Source organism: Arachis hypogaea, chromosome 7, assembly GCF_003086295.3.
Source record: "Arachis hypogaea cultivar Tifrunner chromosome 7, arahy.Tifrunner.gnm2.J5K5, whole genome shotgun sequence".
NCBI classification, from domain to species: Eukaryota; Viridiplantae; Streptophyta; class Magnoliopsida; order Fabales; family Fabaceae; genus Arachis; species Arachis hypogaea.
Genome location: NC_092042.1, coordinates 17,943,514 through 17,959,569, shown reverse-complemented (window position 1 = coordinate 17,959,569; position 16,056 = coordinate 17,943,514). Strand labels below are relative to the sequence as shown.

At 37.0% G+C, this 16,056-nt stretch overlaps 1 pseudogene; it reads right to left on the bottom strand.

Moving 5' to 3' along the window:
* Positions 1 to 12,618: 12,618 nt before the first annotated feature.
* Positions 12,619 to 13,449, bottom strand: LOC112701229 (pentatricopeptide repeat-containing protein At2g15690, mitochondrial-like; annotated as a pseudogene).
* Positions 13,450 to 16,056: the final 2,607 nt, after the last annotated feature.

The window sequence follows — 16,056 nt, the reverse complement described above, 5'->3', positions numbered from 1 at the left end:
AGGTTGTAATGGGGCTGAGGTAAAGGTGGGGATGTATATATAAAGCTAAGTGAGCTAACAAAGTGAATCCTTGATTAGTCTAAGATCTCACCTAACATTACATACTTTATACAATTTAAAATGCTTTACCTAGCTACCCAAAATTTTCCACTTTTGTATTACACGCTCATGTATCAAACTTGTTTTTGAGTTTTGTCCCATGTGCATTGATTCTTTTTATTTTGCATTTGGGGTAATATATATATATATATATATATATATATATATATATATATATATATATATATATATATATTATTTTTTTGTATTTTTTTTGTATCCCCTTATTCAATTACTTAATAAATATTTTTTTTTCTATCAATGTACATAGTAAATTAATTATTTTGATTTCACATGAGCATGCTTCCCAAATTTTCAAATAACTTATTCAATTTAATTCCCTACTTTTTTCTATCATCCCATGTTCCCATAAAATTTCCCACACTTAAATTATACACAATATCTATCTTAAGCTAACCAAGAATTCAACTTGGGATTTTTATTTTATTTTTCTGCTTAAGGCTAGTAATGTGGTTTATAGACCAAGAGGGGATTAAAAAGCTCAAGAGGGCTAACAAGGGTAATGCAAAAGGTAGGCTTATTTGGGATAAGTGAGCAAGAACAAGTAATGGCCTCAATCATATGTAAATATATAAATACACTAAATATTGGACATATAGATTGAACAAAAGAAAGATTACAATCATAGAGAAGAAAACACACAAGAATAAAAATTTATGGTTAAATAATGTAACCCTTATAAATAAGCTCAAACCTCACAGGTTGTGTGTTCTTTGACTCAAAAACCATGTTCCAAATACAACTTCAAACAAATTTAACACATAGAAAATTTTAATTTTTAATTTAAATTAGTGAAATATTATAAAATAAAGTCTTGAAAAGAAATTTATTACTTCAACCAAGTGGTGGTAAAATATGCACAAAATCTAACTATAATGCAATCAAACATGCAAATGCAAGAACTAACTACAGAAAAGTTTGAACATTGGTGTTGAGTCAGAAAATAACTAACCCATGGAGATTGGTATCGACCTCCCCACACTTAAAGATTTCACCGTCCTCGGTGCATGCTAAGATGTATAAGTGGATGGGCTGCTCCAACTGATGCATTTCTCCAAAGATTGAGCAGATGAACTTGTTTGTCTTCCCAGTAAGAAGCTTTTCCTCTCCTTTTGTGGTGGCCATCCTGAAAGAAGAGGGAAAAGAAGAAAAAGTAACCCAGAAATAAAAATAAGAATATAAATAAAGTCTGGGTGGGTTAATGCCAAATAATGGGGGTTTCAATTACATGGTAGCTACAACATGCAAGTGAGAAAACAGTAGAGACACATGGCATATCAATAATGTAAAAATTTGCAAAAATGAGGGAAGAGAGTGTGGGTAAGGAGAGATAATATAAATTCATGTCAATGCAAAAGTGATACAGGTACAAAAGATTGGCATTGATATAAATAATATTACCTAACCAGAATAAAACAAGTCACTAAGCACCCAAAATAATTCAAGAGAAGATGCCACAGTTAAATAAGAAAATTCAACACCAAAGGAAAAATAATGAATTTAGAAAAGAAGGAAAAATATACACTAAACTAAAATGCAATGAATGGAATATGCAAATAAATAAAATGAAAGAGAAGAAGAATGAGAAGGGAAGGAAGGGAAGAAAGAAGTAAGGAAGAAAGGAGGGAGGAAAAATTAGGATTGCGGAAGAAAAGATAAGATATTTTGGCAATTTAAGGTAAGCTGTGCGGTGCAAGCGACGCGGACGCGTCGGGGACGCGGTCGCGTGACTTGCGCTGAAATTAATTGACGCAGTCGCGTCAGTCACGCGGACGCGTGACGCATTTTGTGCTACTGGCGCAGGGCAGCCTCGCACTCGCACAACTCTCTGTTCAAAATTCATTATTGCCAAATTCCAGGGCGACGCGGTCGCGTGGTCGACGTGATCGCGTGAGTGGCCATTATAGGGATATAGCGCGGACGCGTCAGCCATGCGTCCGCGTGGTAAGGCTTGCGCGTTCAGCACCAATCCAGCACCACTCAAGCACAACTTTCGGTCGTGCACCCTTTCTTACGTTGAATTTCAGGTTATGCGTCCGCGTGGGTGACGTGGACGCATGGGAGGCATTTTTCCCACATGACACGGATGCGTCAGCGACGTGGTCGCGTGGATCAATTTATGCCAAAGGCACGCCTCCAGCCACGCTTTCGCGTGACTCTCTGTTCAATTTATTTTCTTCCTAACGCACCTATGATGCGGACGCATCAGCGACGCTGTCGCGTCGCGTGCGAAATTTTTTATTATGCAGTGTGCAGAATGCAGAATGCAGTGAATGTTATACACAAAGTCAGGTTCAAACAAAATTGAAATACGAACAAAACAGACTAATAATAAAAACTGAAAAAGGAACGATCATACCATGGTGGGTTGTCTCCCACCTAGTACTTTTAGTTAAAGTCCTTAAGTTGGACATTTGATGAGCTTCCTACTAGGGTGGCTTGTGCTTGAATTCGTCCAAGAATCTACACCAGTGTTTGGAATGCCAGCATCCTCCGGTGTCCCAAACTAGGCATGAAAAGCTTCTGAGCAGCTTCAAACATATTCTCAGGCTCCCGGGGTGACGACTGTCGGAATAGATTCCAGGATCCCAAATTCTGCTTTTACACCCGTTTTTGTCTTGATCATCATCTTTCCAGCCGGGTGATGAGTGATCTGAATCCTCACTGTAGTGACCAAACAGCTTCCGAGATCCTTTCAATTGAGCTTGACATCAATCCTTGCACCTCAAATTGAAGTGCGAAGCCTCATTGAATCTTGCATACCAGCTCTGAGTGCGAGTCATTTCCCTTTTGCTCTTAAAGCCACAAAGAGCTCTAAGCTGGCCATCTGTTTCAAGTAAATCATATTCAAGTGGAAAAGTAAAGATAAAAGCTAATGATTTTACCCACTTGAAGTCTGTGTTGGGTGGTAATGGCCTTGGGATAGGTGTTTCTAGTGGCTCTGCAAGCTCTACTCCCTTGTGGTCTTCTGTGAATTCTGCCATTCTTTGCAAATTTCTTCAACTTCAACCATGTCTTGATCAAAGTCATTGATATCTTCTTCATCACTCGAGTCATAAATAGGAGGTTGAGAGAAGTCGACCTCAGCATCATCTTCATATTCACTTGGGGAAGATTCTTCTGTCTCAAAGAATTTACTTGCGGATGCAAGTTCATTACTAAGAGAACTTGGCCTGTGATCATCATCATCAAGGAAACTTGTATCTTGGGTTATTCCGTCCAGTTCTTCGTAAGATATCTGCATTGGGGGCTACGCAACATCTTCTTTAGCATCAATTGTAATATCCTTGACGGAATTCTCCACAACTCTGGATTCAGGTGGCAGTTCGGCATCTCCTAAATCTTCAACCAACTCTTCTTCTTCTACAATGACAGCTTCCTCTATTTGTTCCAGTACGAAGTTATGCTCTATGCTGTCCACTGGAGCTTCTAGTGTCTTTTTCGTGCTGCGTTCTTCATTGGATTCTCCACATGAAGCCATGGGAGTCTGTTGAGTGCCTGAACGTCTGGAAGATAATTAATTTATTGCTTGCTCCAGTTGATGAAGGGTTGCATTAAATTGTTTTACTGATTCTTCGAGGCAAACCTATGATTCTTGGCTTGATGGATATGGACATGGTGCATAGGGGTGTGGTGGTTCTTGGGAATAGTTGGATTGGCGTTGGGGTGGATAAGGATCATGTGGTAGTGAATGGTGAAAAGAAGCTTGTGAGTATGGTGGTTCGAAGTTATGTTGAGAGGATGATCTCTGAGCATAGGGTGGGGCTTGTTGGTAGCTACAAGGCGATCCACCGAATCTATCAGTTGGGTATGCATTGTAGAATGGTCTTTGTCCATGATATCTAGGATGATGTTGTTGCCTAAAGTGGTGATCAGATCCTTGTGGCTCCATCCATCTTTGATTGCTTAGACCTTGATGCATAGTCCTGTTATAGCTTCCATTCCTTGCAACAAAATTAGAACCAAACTCAAAGCGAGAGGGGTGAGAATTCATAGTAGCTATCAGAAATAAGAGGGAAGAGAAGGAACAAATAAACAAGTAAAAGAAAAATATTTACAATAACCAATAATAAGGCACAAGTTTGCAATTCCCCAACAACGACGCCATTTTGAAGAACTGAAGATTGATGGTTTAGAAGTTATAATAAATTCTCGTTGCAAGTATAGTTTCTAAACCAAGCAATCAACCTTTCTTACAAACGTTTTGGTTGTCACTAGTAACAAACCCCTAAATAAATTGATAACCAAAGTATTTAAACCTCGGGTCGTCTTCTCAAGGAATTGCAGGGATGGATGTTCTTATTATTGGTTATGGGTTTTGTAAATTGGGGTTTTAAAGTGAGGAACAAGTAAATTAAATGACAAATAAAATAAATAATTAACTATAAAATAAACTCTTGGCAAGATATGAAAATTCGGAAGTCCTATCCCAGTTACTCCTATGAGAATGGAAGTTAATCCCACTTAGTTAACCTTTGCGTAATCAAGGGAAAGTCAAGTGAACCAATTGGTTAGATTTTCCAAGTCCTAGCCAACTCCTAAGGAAAGACTAGAGTTAGTGGAATTCCAATTAATCAGTCGACATAACAATCAATCCTGAATAGTTGATAACTCACGAGCTTCCAGTTAATCAATTAAAGCTAATAATATAAAAAGCTAAATAAGAATCTTAGATCTGAAATACCTCAATTGCATTAATAAGAGAAAATCAATCTAAACATAAAGAATTCATAAGTCAATCTGGCAACATAAGTAATTAAATGAGAGCATTAAAGTATCTGAAAGTAAAAGAGAAATATAAAGTGAAAGAAATATTGAACCTAATGAAGAGTTGAAATCCTTTAAGAGAAATCCTAATCCTAAAACCTAAGAGAGAGGAGGAAACCTCTCTCACTAAAAACTACATCTAAAACCTAAAATTGTGAGTTATGAAAGCCTGTCGAGTCTCTGCATGTTTCCTGACTTTAATCTGTATTTCTGGGCCAAAAACTGGGTTGAAATGCGGTCCAGAATCTCTGCCAGTGACTTTTGTAATTCTGCAGATCGCGCATGTCACGCGCCCGCGTCGTCCACGCGATCGCGTCACTCAGCGTTTTTCGTATCACGCGTGCGCGTCGTCCATGCATTCGCGTCGTTCGTGCAGCTTCCAATCCGCGTGGTCGCGTCAGGCACGCGAACGCGTCACTCTGATTTCTTCCATTTTGTGCGGTCGCGTGAGCCATGCGACCGCGTGACTTCTCGCTGGTCATCTCCTCAATTCCTTGCGTTCTTTCCATTTTTGCACGCTTCCTCTTTATTCTCTAAGCCATTCCTGCCCTATGAAGCCTGAAACACTTAACATACAGATTAAGGCATCGAATGGTAATAGGAGAGGATTAAGATTAGCTAAATTAAGACCAAAGAAGCATGTTTTCAATCATAGAACTAAACTAGGAAGGAATTGTAAAATTATACAAATCCTATGGATAAGTGGATGAAAAGCTTGATAAAATCACTCAATTAAATATAATATAAATCATAAAATAGTGGTTTATCAAGCCACTCCCAGAATAAACCATCATTAAAGATAACAGTTACATTATTTTTGAAACAACTTAAATTTATCCAAAGTATGTAAGAGTACAATAATGGAAGAGAATAGGTACACAGGTCAGACAAACTTTGACAACTACTTGCACCATGACACCTCCTTACAACCAAATCAGCAATATATATCGAAAATGTATATTAGCTAACAAGATTACCTGAAGTCCCAGAATAAACCATCATTAAAGATAACAGTTACATTATTCTTCAATCTAATTTGGTCGCCTCAATCCACAAAACTTATCAACATAACAAAGTCTAAAATTTTAAGTTAGAGTATTTGCTCCTCTTGTAAATTAAAGTTCGTTATTTTACTAGTTTGTTGGATATTATTTCCATGAGAAAAACAAAAGTACTTTTCCTAGAAATTTAAAAAGAAAAAAAAGAAGCAAATTAGTGAAAAGGCAATAAAAAAACACTGGAAGCTGTTCACAGAATCACAGACACATTCCTCCAAAGTAATTGAGCTAAGATTATTGAATGAAGGAACTCAATGACATCAAAGTTAACCAAGGAAACAGAATAGAGGCAAGAACTGTACCGATGCTATGTGGGGAGAATCTGGTGGAGGTGGCGTGTTTCGGGACCAGGAGAGGCACGCTGGACTAGGGGCGATTCCGATGCAGAGGAGGCACGGGAGTGACTTGTCTAGTGCGCGACTTGGAGGCCGGATAGAGCGCAGAGGATTTCGGACTGAAAGACGGCGCGGAAGAGGAGCGACTGGTAGTGGCGGCTTGAGAGAGACGCGGTCATGCGGAAGAGACGCGGTCACGAGTTGCGCGAAGGATAAGCAACAGGCAGTCAGGCACAGGCGGCTTGAAGGAGACGCGGAACTGGAGCAGATTCGACGGCAAGCACTGGGTGGGTTGAACTGAACCAAGGCGGCGAGGCTATGGTCTTGGAGAGGAGAAGATCTGAGAAACAGAGGAAGTGAGCTAACCCTAATCGAGTGAGTAACTGAGTGACGGTGAGAACTGAGCCAACTAACCCTAATCACTAAAAAATTATAATATATATATATGCACTCCGCGGCGGGTAGGGGCGGGTTTAGCCTGAACCCGACCCCGCCCCCGCCCCACTCATCTACCCGCCACGAGTCAGACCCGCCCCGCTCCGGGTCGGGTTCAAACCTGCCCTGACCGGGTAGGGGCAGGGTGGGTACCCGCGGGTACGGGTACTGCTGCCATCCCTGATCATATATAAGGGTTCATTAATGAACCCAAACACTCATAACACACTCAAACACACATACACTCAGCTGAAGAGAAGGGGAAGAAGAGAAACCCTTGAGCACTATTCACTTCAATCTTTCCAAGCTAATATATTGAGCTACGGTACTCCGATTTACGTGCCATCAGTGGCTACGCGTTTCTTGTGAAGAGCTCTACAAAATCCATGTGAGAAACTGGTAAGAAAATTTCGAAATCTTCCCAGTTCCTCTCCTCTAAATTTCGGGTTTTTAGAGCTTTGGGTTAAATGAGTTTTTGTGATTTTGGATGTTTAGGTTTGCTCTAATCTTTGCTTAGCATTGAATTTTTGCTTTTAAATTTGTTGAAAAAGGTAAGAGTCACTAAACCCTTGTGATATTATGTTTAAATGGAACCCTAGGTTGATTTTCTGGTGATTTATATGCGTATAGCTTGATTATTGTGAGTTTGGAGCTTGTTGGTGCTTGTTAGTGCTTGTTGGAGTTACATTGGTGGTTGGAATTTGGTTGAAAACTCATTTGGTTCATAAAGGGAAATGGCCAAGGTATGGTTTCGGTTTCCTCTATGTAGTATATAATATTCATGGACACTTAGGCTAGTGACCCATAGGATAGGATTGGATTTGAATGGTTGATGAATTGTTGGATGCTATTGTATGATGATGCATGATGAAATGATGATTTTTGAGTTTTATATTGATAATTGATAGTGGTAAGATGAGGATGAATGATTTGTAAAGTTGGGGAGTGAATTATGTTGATAATTGTGATATTGATGTTAATTGATTAGGAATATATTAATGTGGAGATTGAGGATGAAGAAAGGTGGAGAAATATGTGGTAAGCTTGGTGCAATATGCCATAGAGTGTTAATTTTGATGAGAATTGGTGTTTGGAATGGTTTAGTTTGGTTTTGGTTGTGATTTATAAAGAAATTGAGGAAATTGTAATTTTGCGTAAAAGTTGAATTTTAGTGAACTTTGTCTGATCATAACTTTTGCCTTGGTTTTAAAAATTGATTGAAATTTATTTAGAATTAAAGATCTTTGAAAACCCTTTCAATCAATAAAAAGTTTGTAAAATTTGGAATTTTGTAATGGAAGTTATGATCATTCAAAAATGGTGTTGAAAATATAAAATCTGCAAAGTTATAAAATTTTATGTTTTCTGATGTGTGCGCACGCACAACCTTGTGTGCATGTATACTCTGCGAAAATTGTGACCTGTGCGCACGCACAGACCTGTGCATCTGCAGACGCAGACGCAGGTAATCTGCTTGCGGCACTGGCACAGCTTGCGTGCGCACACCAATGGGAAATTGTAACCTATGCGTATGCACAGACCTGTGCACACGCACACGTTGGGGAGGCCAGTTTGTTGGGGGCGCTGGCACAGGTGATGCGAGTGAACAGATTTTGTAAGATTTGACACCTGTACGTATGTACACCCCTGTGCGTACGCACACATTTTAAAACACTCTGGAGCGTGTGCGCGCACATCCCTATGCAGCCGCACACGCCCTGTTTCTCAAAATTTTATTTGTTTTTAACTATTCTACCTTCCCAACGAGGTTGTAAGCTTCCTTAACACTATTCTTAGACTCTTGGGCCTAGTTTTGGACTTTTAAAACATTTGGAAAGAATGTAGGGATATTAGATGATATTATTTGGAAAAACTTAGAAAACAAAGGCCTAGGTTTCTGGTGTGCTGAGGAATGATGAACTGTTGATGTGTAGAAACTGAGATATGAATGGACAGTGGTTGAGATGAGTCGGGGACTCGAATTGAGAGGATGAATCCATGTATACTGAAAATGTTTTCTGAAAACCACTGATATATTGTTTTTACTGAGATTATGAGATGCTATGCGCTCGGCAGGGACGGCGGTTGGATCCTGCCTATCGAGGTAGCGGCGGCGGCGTAAGGCGGTGGTTCGTCTCGCTTGCGCTTAGATGTGAGGTCGGTGGCAATAGATCCCGCTCGCATCCCTTCGGATCATCAGAGCGTATAGGCGCAAAACCCTGGATAGTGATCCGAGCACTATATCTTGGGGGTTCCCACACCATGAATCCGAAGGGCAACATCTCCATGGAGATGTGTCGGGTTGGCAGTTGAATCGACAATGTGATATCACAGCCAGTAGGGCAGGCATTCATCATGTGCATTTTATATCTGTTTGTATGCTTTGCCGACTTGATATTATTTTTCTATCTGTATAACATGCCTAATTGCTATTTGAATTAATTGCTATATATGCTTCTATCTGTGTTTTACTTGTATTGTATATATTTGTGTCTTCTACTGGGATTGAGAAGGTTCGGAAGGCGGTGGCGATGGGATCGCATGGAGGATCGGTTGGTGAAGGCTGTGGGACAGCGGTGTTTGATTAGATTAGAAATCCCCTAAGATAGATTACCCTTTTATAGTACTATGGTTTTAAGTTTTGTTAAGGTTTTACCTGTTATGCTTATTTGGTTTAGAATGCTTTAAGCTTGAATTCTTGTGATGAATATGGAGTCTAGGATTGCCTTTGGCGTCCTGGGGTCTTATATCCTACATCATTGGGCACTGTTACCATACTGAGAACCTCCGGTTCTCATACCATATTTCTGTTGTTGTTTTCATATGCAGGTCATAACCCACCATGGTGAGTTGTCTGGTTGGTGACAGAAGCAGAGGATCTGAATACTCCTTTTGGGTCTTTGGATTTATTTTGAATTATGTCTCTCACTTTTGTATTTTGTTTCGCCTAGAGGCTTATATTTGAGAGAACAAAATTTGTATAAGCTGTTTTTACTATCTGGGTTCATGTATTGTCTGTATATGGCTAGTCGTGTTAAACTTCGCAAACCGTGGCTAGTGTCTTATGATATTATACTATTATTCGATGATATTTTGTTATGCCGTACATATTCTTTGTGCCTTAAGTTAGTAGTTTTGCTAGTACGTTTTGCGCTTTTCAAATCCTGTTTTTGAGTTATATCCTTCATCAGGCTTCTAGATAATATTATTCCTTCTATATATCATATGTATGAGCTTAGAACTGTCGTAATCCTTGATTAATCTTTGCTTTATGATGCAAGGTAAAGTTTAGGCTAATTGTGGTGTTACAAGCGCCACCGTCACCTCCACTCTTTTGGTTAGCCTCAAACAAAAACGGCGACAGCTCCTGACGGTTTCGGTGGCGGCAACGGCGGTGAAAGAAACCACCACACCTTCCCTTCTTCTCCATCACGTCCTCTCTCTCTATCTCGTCTAACTCTTTTTGTGGCAGCTTGACGACGATGCTCCTCACAGCTGCGGCTATGGAAGGTTCAGCGGCTCCCTCCCGCAACTTCTCCTGAATAAAAGTGACGTAAACGTGAAGAGGAGAAAGATACAAACACTTTAATCGGATTAGATTTTTTATTGGAGTTACGGAGCTCAAAAAATCAAACGCCGAAGGTTATAACTTCCATGGCTTCTCGTTCTCTCTCACGCATAGCTCCCTCCGTTTTGCTCTTTCTTGGTTTCGTTGAAAAGAAAAGAAAAGAAAGGAAGAAGAAGATTGTATGATGATATTAGTAAAAGGGCAAGTGTCATTAAGGCCACGTGTCACTCGTTTAAGTTGTTGAGTCAGCAATTTAAGTTATAAATATCTTAAACGGATATATTAAAACACAAGTAATAATATATATATATATATATATATATATATATATATATATATATATATATATATATATATATATATATATATATATATATATATATATATGAGTTACTAATATAAATGACATTAATAACATAATGATAAAAGATATACGGTGAAACATTAGCAAAGCTAAATTCACTAAAAGGTACTGATATTTGTAACAGCCCAGACCACCCGCTAGCACAATATTGTCCGCTTTGGCACACAAGGCCTCACGGTTTTGCCTTTAATGATAGGGATGATAGTCGAAACCCCCCACACTCGCTTGTCAAAACGCATCATGCTAGGGAGAAGTATCCACATCCTTATAAGGCATGCTTCGTTCCGCTCCCCAACCAATGTGGGACCTTACAATCCACCCCCTAAGGGAGCCCAGCGCCCTCATTGGCACATCGATTCGGGTTCCGGCTCTGATACCATCTGTAATAGCCCAGACCACCCGCTAGCACGATATTGTTCGCTTTGGCGCACAAGGCCTCACAGTTTTGCCTTTGACGATAGGGATGATAGTCAAAGCCCCCCACACTCACTCGTCAAAACGTATCATGCTAGAGAGAGGTATCCACACCCTTATAAGACATGCTTCGTTCCTCTCCCCAACTAATGTGGGACCTTACAATATTTACTCATTCTGACAGATTTTAAACTAAATAATAATATTAACTAAACTTTATTTTAATCAAAGAAGGTAATAATAATAATAATAATAATAATAATAATAATAATAATAATAATAATAATAATAATAATAATAATAATAATAATAATAATAATTTTATTTTTTCTTGAAATATCTTGTTATAATAAAAAAGTTATATATAAATCATAATATAATAAATTTTTAAAAATTTAAATATAAATATATTATAATTTATTTTATTAATTGAAGTTTTTTTATTTTTAAAAATTAATTTATTAAGAATAATTAAATTGATTTATGATGATTAGAGTTTAAATTAATTATGATAAATTTATTTATATTTAATTTTTTTAAAAATACGGGTCGTTATACGACTACATGACGAAGTTTCTGAAGGTACAATATGAACAAAAGAACATTGTTATACCTAAAACACTAGTTTTTTTTCTTTTTACCATGTTTAAGGTTCCATTCTAATACATTATGTTCAAGTCAATTGCTAACTCGAACAAGTCTGATTAAAAACTTTTAATTTTATAGAATTGAATTAAATTCCATTAGAAATAGAATTTCAATCAAAATTAAATTAAATTTTAATATTTAAAATAAATTAATAAAATTACAAAATTAAATTTTATTGTTTAAAATATTTATCAAATGAATTTAAATTTTATAGTAGATAATTTTTTTTATTAACATAATATTGTATTTAAATAATAAATATACTTATTCATTAAATTATATGAAATAATTAAAAAGGTTATATTTTTTATTAAAATTTTCTTTAATTAAAATTTGTTTACCTCTCATTTTCTTCAACTAGTGTATTAACATTGACGGGTCTATTAATCTAATATTTTACAAAATATAATACTAAAATTGAAATTATCCAATAAATAATAAAATATTTTATTTTATAAATTATAAAATAAAAAATATTAAAAAAATAAATTAGACACCAAATAACTCATATTCCATTATATATATATATATATATATAAAAGAATAAATGACCATTTGTACCCATGAGAGATGAAAACGCTGACATTTGTACCCATGAAAACTCGAAACTAATCTTGTACCCATGATAGATACTGTCCGTGTGACAAAAATGCCCTGGCTTGGATTTGAGCTTGGTTCGTGGGTTTCCGAACCTACGTGGCACTCCCAAACCCCCCTCCAATCTGAGCCAACCATTCACTATCATCATCTTCATCTTCTTCACCATCATCCCCATCCATCACTGTCTCTTCCTAGCCACCATAACCTCCATCACCATCACCTCAGCACCGCCACAGCCACCTCCCTTCACCACAACCTCTGGCGACAACCCATACCGCCGCGCCCCTTTCTCTTCTTCTTCCCCTCTTCTCACCTCCGCTGAGCCCAGAAACCACAGCGCCAGCTCCTCCTCTGGCCACTCAAACCCTTCAATTTCTCATCAGCCTCTTTATACGGAATGGCACACCGATTCTCGGCCACTCTATTCTTCTCCTCTAACATATTAATTGCAGACTATTTCTTCCTTGGAGGTGTTGGAAGCTTATCAGCAATGGCCTTTGAAGGATTTAGACATGCCAACAACTCCTCCGCACGATCCTCAAGATCCATATCTCCATGAATCCTAGCAAAATTTCGAAGAGCCTCCCAAATGTCATCTTCAGGCTGAAATGGCTTACTCTCAATGAACTCCTCAACTTCATTCAACTGACCGGCATTACCCAGAATGTTAATGACCTCCATGTAATGCTCCATGGTGGGAACAATTCCATACTCCTTCATTGATTCAAAGTGCAATAATCCTTCCTCTACAGCTTCTTCCCTTGCACACGCAGCCAAAACCAATGCAAAAGTTTCACTCTCAGGCCGTGTCCCTTCCTCCTTCATCTCCTGAAAAACCAACAAAGCATCATCACCAGCTCCATTTTCAGTGTATCCAATGATCATCAAGTGCCAAGAACTCATGTTTCTCTCTGGCATTCGATCAAATACATTGCGTGCAATATTCATGTTACCACATTTTCCATACATTCCAATCAACCTATTGTTCAATTCAACCTCCCCTCGAAACCTCGATCTTCTCAAGAACTCATGAACCTTTTTCCCATACTCAAGCGACCTCGTACCCTCGCACAAATTCAACATGGCGAGAAAAACACCATAAGCAGCAACAGAACCTCCATTTTTCCCTGTGTCTTCCATCCCCTGCGTTTTTTCCTGAGTTCTGTTTCTTTGCTTTTAGTTCATTTTGCTTAATTTGGTTAGTTAGAAATGCATGTTAGTGGATTTAGGTTTGTTTTTATTCATGCTGGTATTTGAAAATTTTGCTGTTTTGATGGAGAGGAGGAGCTGGCGCTATGGTTTCTGGGCTCAGCGGAGGTGAGAAGAGGGGAAGAAGAAGAGAAAGGGGAACGGCGGTGTGGGTTGTTGCCGGAGGTTGTGGTGAAGGGAGGTGGCTGTGGTGGTACTGAGGTGATGGTGATGGAGGTTATGGAGGTTATGGTGATGGTGATGGTGAAGAAGATGAAGATGATGATGGTGAATGGTTGGCTTAGATTCGGGAGGGTTTGGGAGTGCCACGTAGGTTCGGAAACCCACGAACCAAGCTCAGATCCAAGCCAGGGCATTTTTGTCACACAGACAACATCTATCATGGGTACAAGATTAGTTTCGAGCTTTCATGGGTACAAATGTCAGCGTTTTCATCTCTCATAGGTACAAATGGTCATTTATTCTATATATAAAGTATAAACACAAACAATTTTGTTGAATTTCAAATTATTAGAATGGAAGTATTTTTCAACAGATAAGAAAAAAGGCTGAATCATGAACATGCTTAGTTGATTCGACCATAAATCAAGATTGAAAACTTATGAAGATTGTCAGCAATTATGTTGGCTATAAATTTTGGTTTTAAGTCTTGATTTACGTGGACGGTCGTGAAAGATCACTCAAACATAGTGACTTGATCGTATACGTTTGACAAAAGTAATTACTACTTACTAGACATTTGAAGAAGAAGCAGTTAACATAATAGTTTGGTGGTGATATAATTATAATTTTATAATTGTTAAAATTGCAAATAAATAGAACTCATATGTAAAAAGGGTTGAATTTATTTAAAAAAGAGAAGCCAGGTTGATAGCTGCAGCATCGCGGCATCGAAGAGGAAGAAGGTGAAGAAGGAGAGGTGAGACTTGGGAGGTATAGAGACTTAGAGAGAGTACTGTGTGAGAAAAAGTGAGTGAAAAAAATAAAAAAATAATTAGATTATAATAACATTTTATATATTTTATTATTTAAATAACATGTCAGTAAAATAGATTTTTAAATTAGATTTATTTGAATGGAAATTGGTTTTGGATAAAAAAAAATTGAATTCAGAGAGTTTCCAAACACTTTGTAAAAGAAATTCCACTGAATTCACAATTTAGTCTTAGGCTCTGGTTGTGTCAAATTTTTCCTTATTAGTTAGAATCGTTAGTGTTTATTTATCCAAAGCATCACTTAGGATCAAATCGACCATAAGTTGATAAGATTTTTTTTCACTTCTTATGTGGTTCCATATCTTGATATCCACAGACCACATATAGAAAACGTTCATGCAATAATCTGCAACAAAAGACGCATCAACTGCACTCAAACTAAACCTTTTTCCACATACTAAAATCTCAAATTATGAATTGATCCTACTCAAAGAAGGCAACAACTAACTCTAACTAGTTAGTTGTATTGTAAGATGCTATTATTTCCTTTCTCTAATTGCTCTATAATTATTTATTTTTCTTCTATCTCTGAAATTGTAAACCCCCAATGTTGAATTAATCAATTTAAATCCTATGCTAAAACCAATGTCACACTAATAGCATGGTTATTATTCAACTTCCCCTGGTTAAAAACAATTGCTTAAACAGAATTTTAAGATAATCATCAAATTAGCAAACTGAAAGTATTTTTGATAAAATAGTTTTTAAAATTTAAAGTATTATAATAAATATAAATGTAAGAATTAATTTAAAAATTAATTAATATATAAAGTTATATTAAATTTTTTAATTTTAATAAGTATAAACTATTTTTAAAAAGTTTCACTTCAAACATTTTTTAAAGCACTTTTATCTTTTAAAAATTATAAACACAAATATACAAAAAAAATTATTTACCAAATATAAAATTAAGGATGACAATTAAACCCGGGAATATCTATAAGGTAATTATGATCGGAGGCTAACGGAAACCCACAAAATTTTCACTAGGATTGGGATCTACCCCTGTAAATAAATAGGATGGAGGCGGAGATTACCTGTCCCATGAAGACCAACAAAATTACCATGAAAGAGAATTTATTTAAATGCCTTTACATATATAAGTTATGTACTTAATTCATTTTATTTTAATTTGTATGTTAAAAATTTTATTTGTATGTTATTATGTTGAATTTGTATTTGAATTGTGTTTGATTTGATATTAGAGTATATTTAAGATCAATTAGATCAATTAACATTAATTATAATTATTTAGCATATTCGTATATTTATTGTAGGATATTATATTTTTATTACTTTGATTCTTCTTAGCATTTATATATACCCTTATATATTGTATCATTTCATCACACTCAATAATACACAACACTTTCTTGATATTGCTCTCTTATTTCTAACATGATATCAAGAGCATAGGTTCTTTTTTTTTCCATGAAAATTAGTTCAGAGCCCTTTGTTTTTTCTTCTTCCGGCAGTGTTTTTGTCCATTTTTTCGATCCTTTCTCGATTCTTTGGTTCGTCACCCTCTTACCACCGTCTTCAT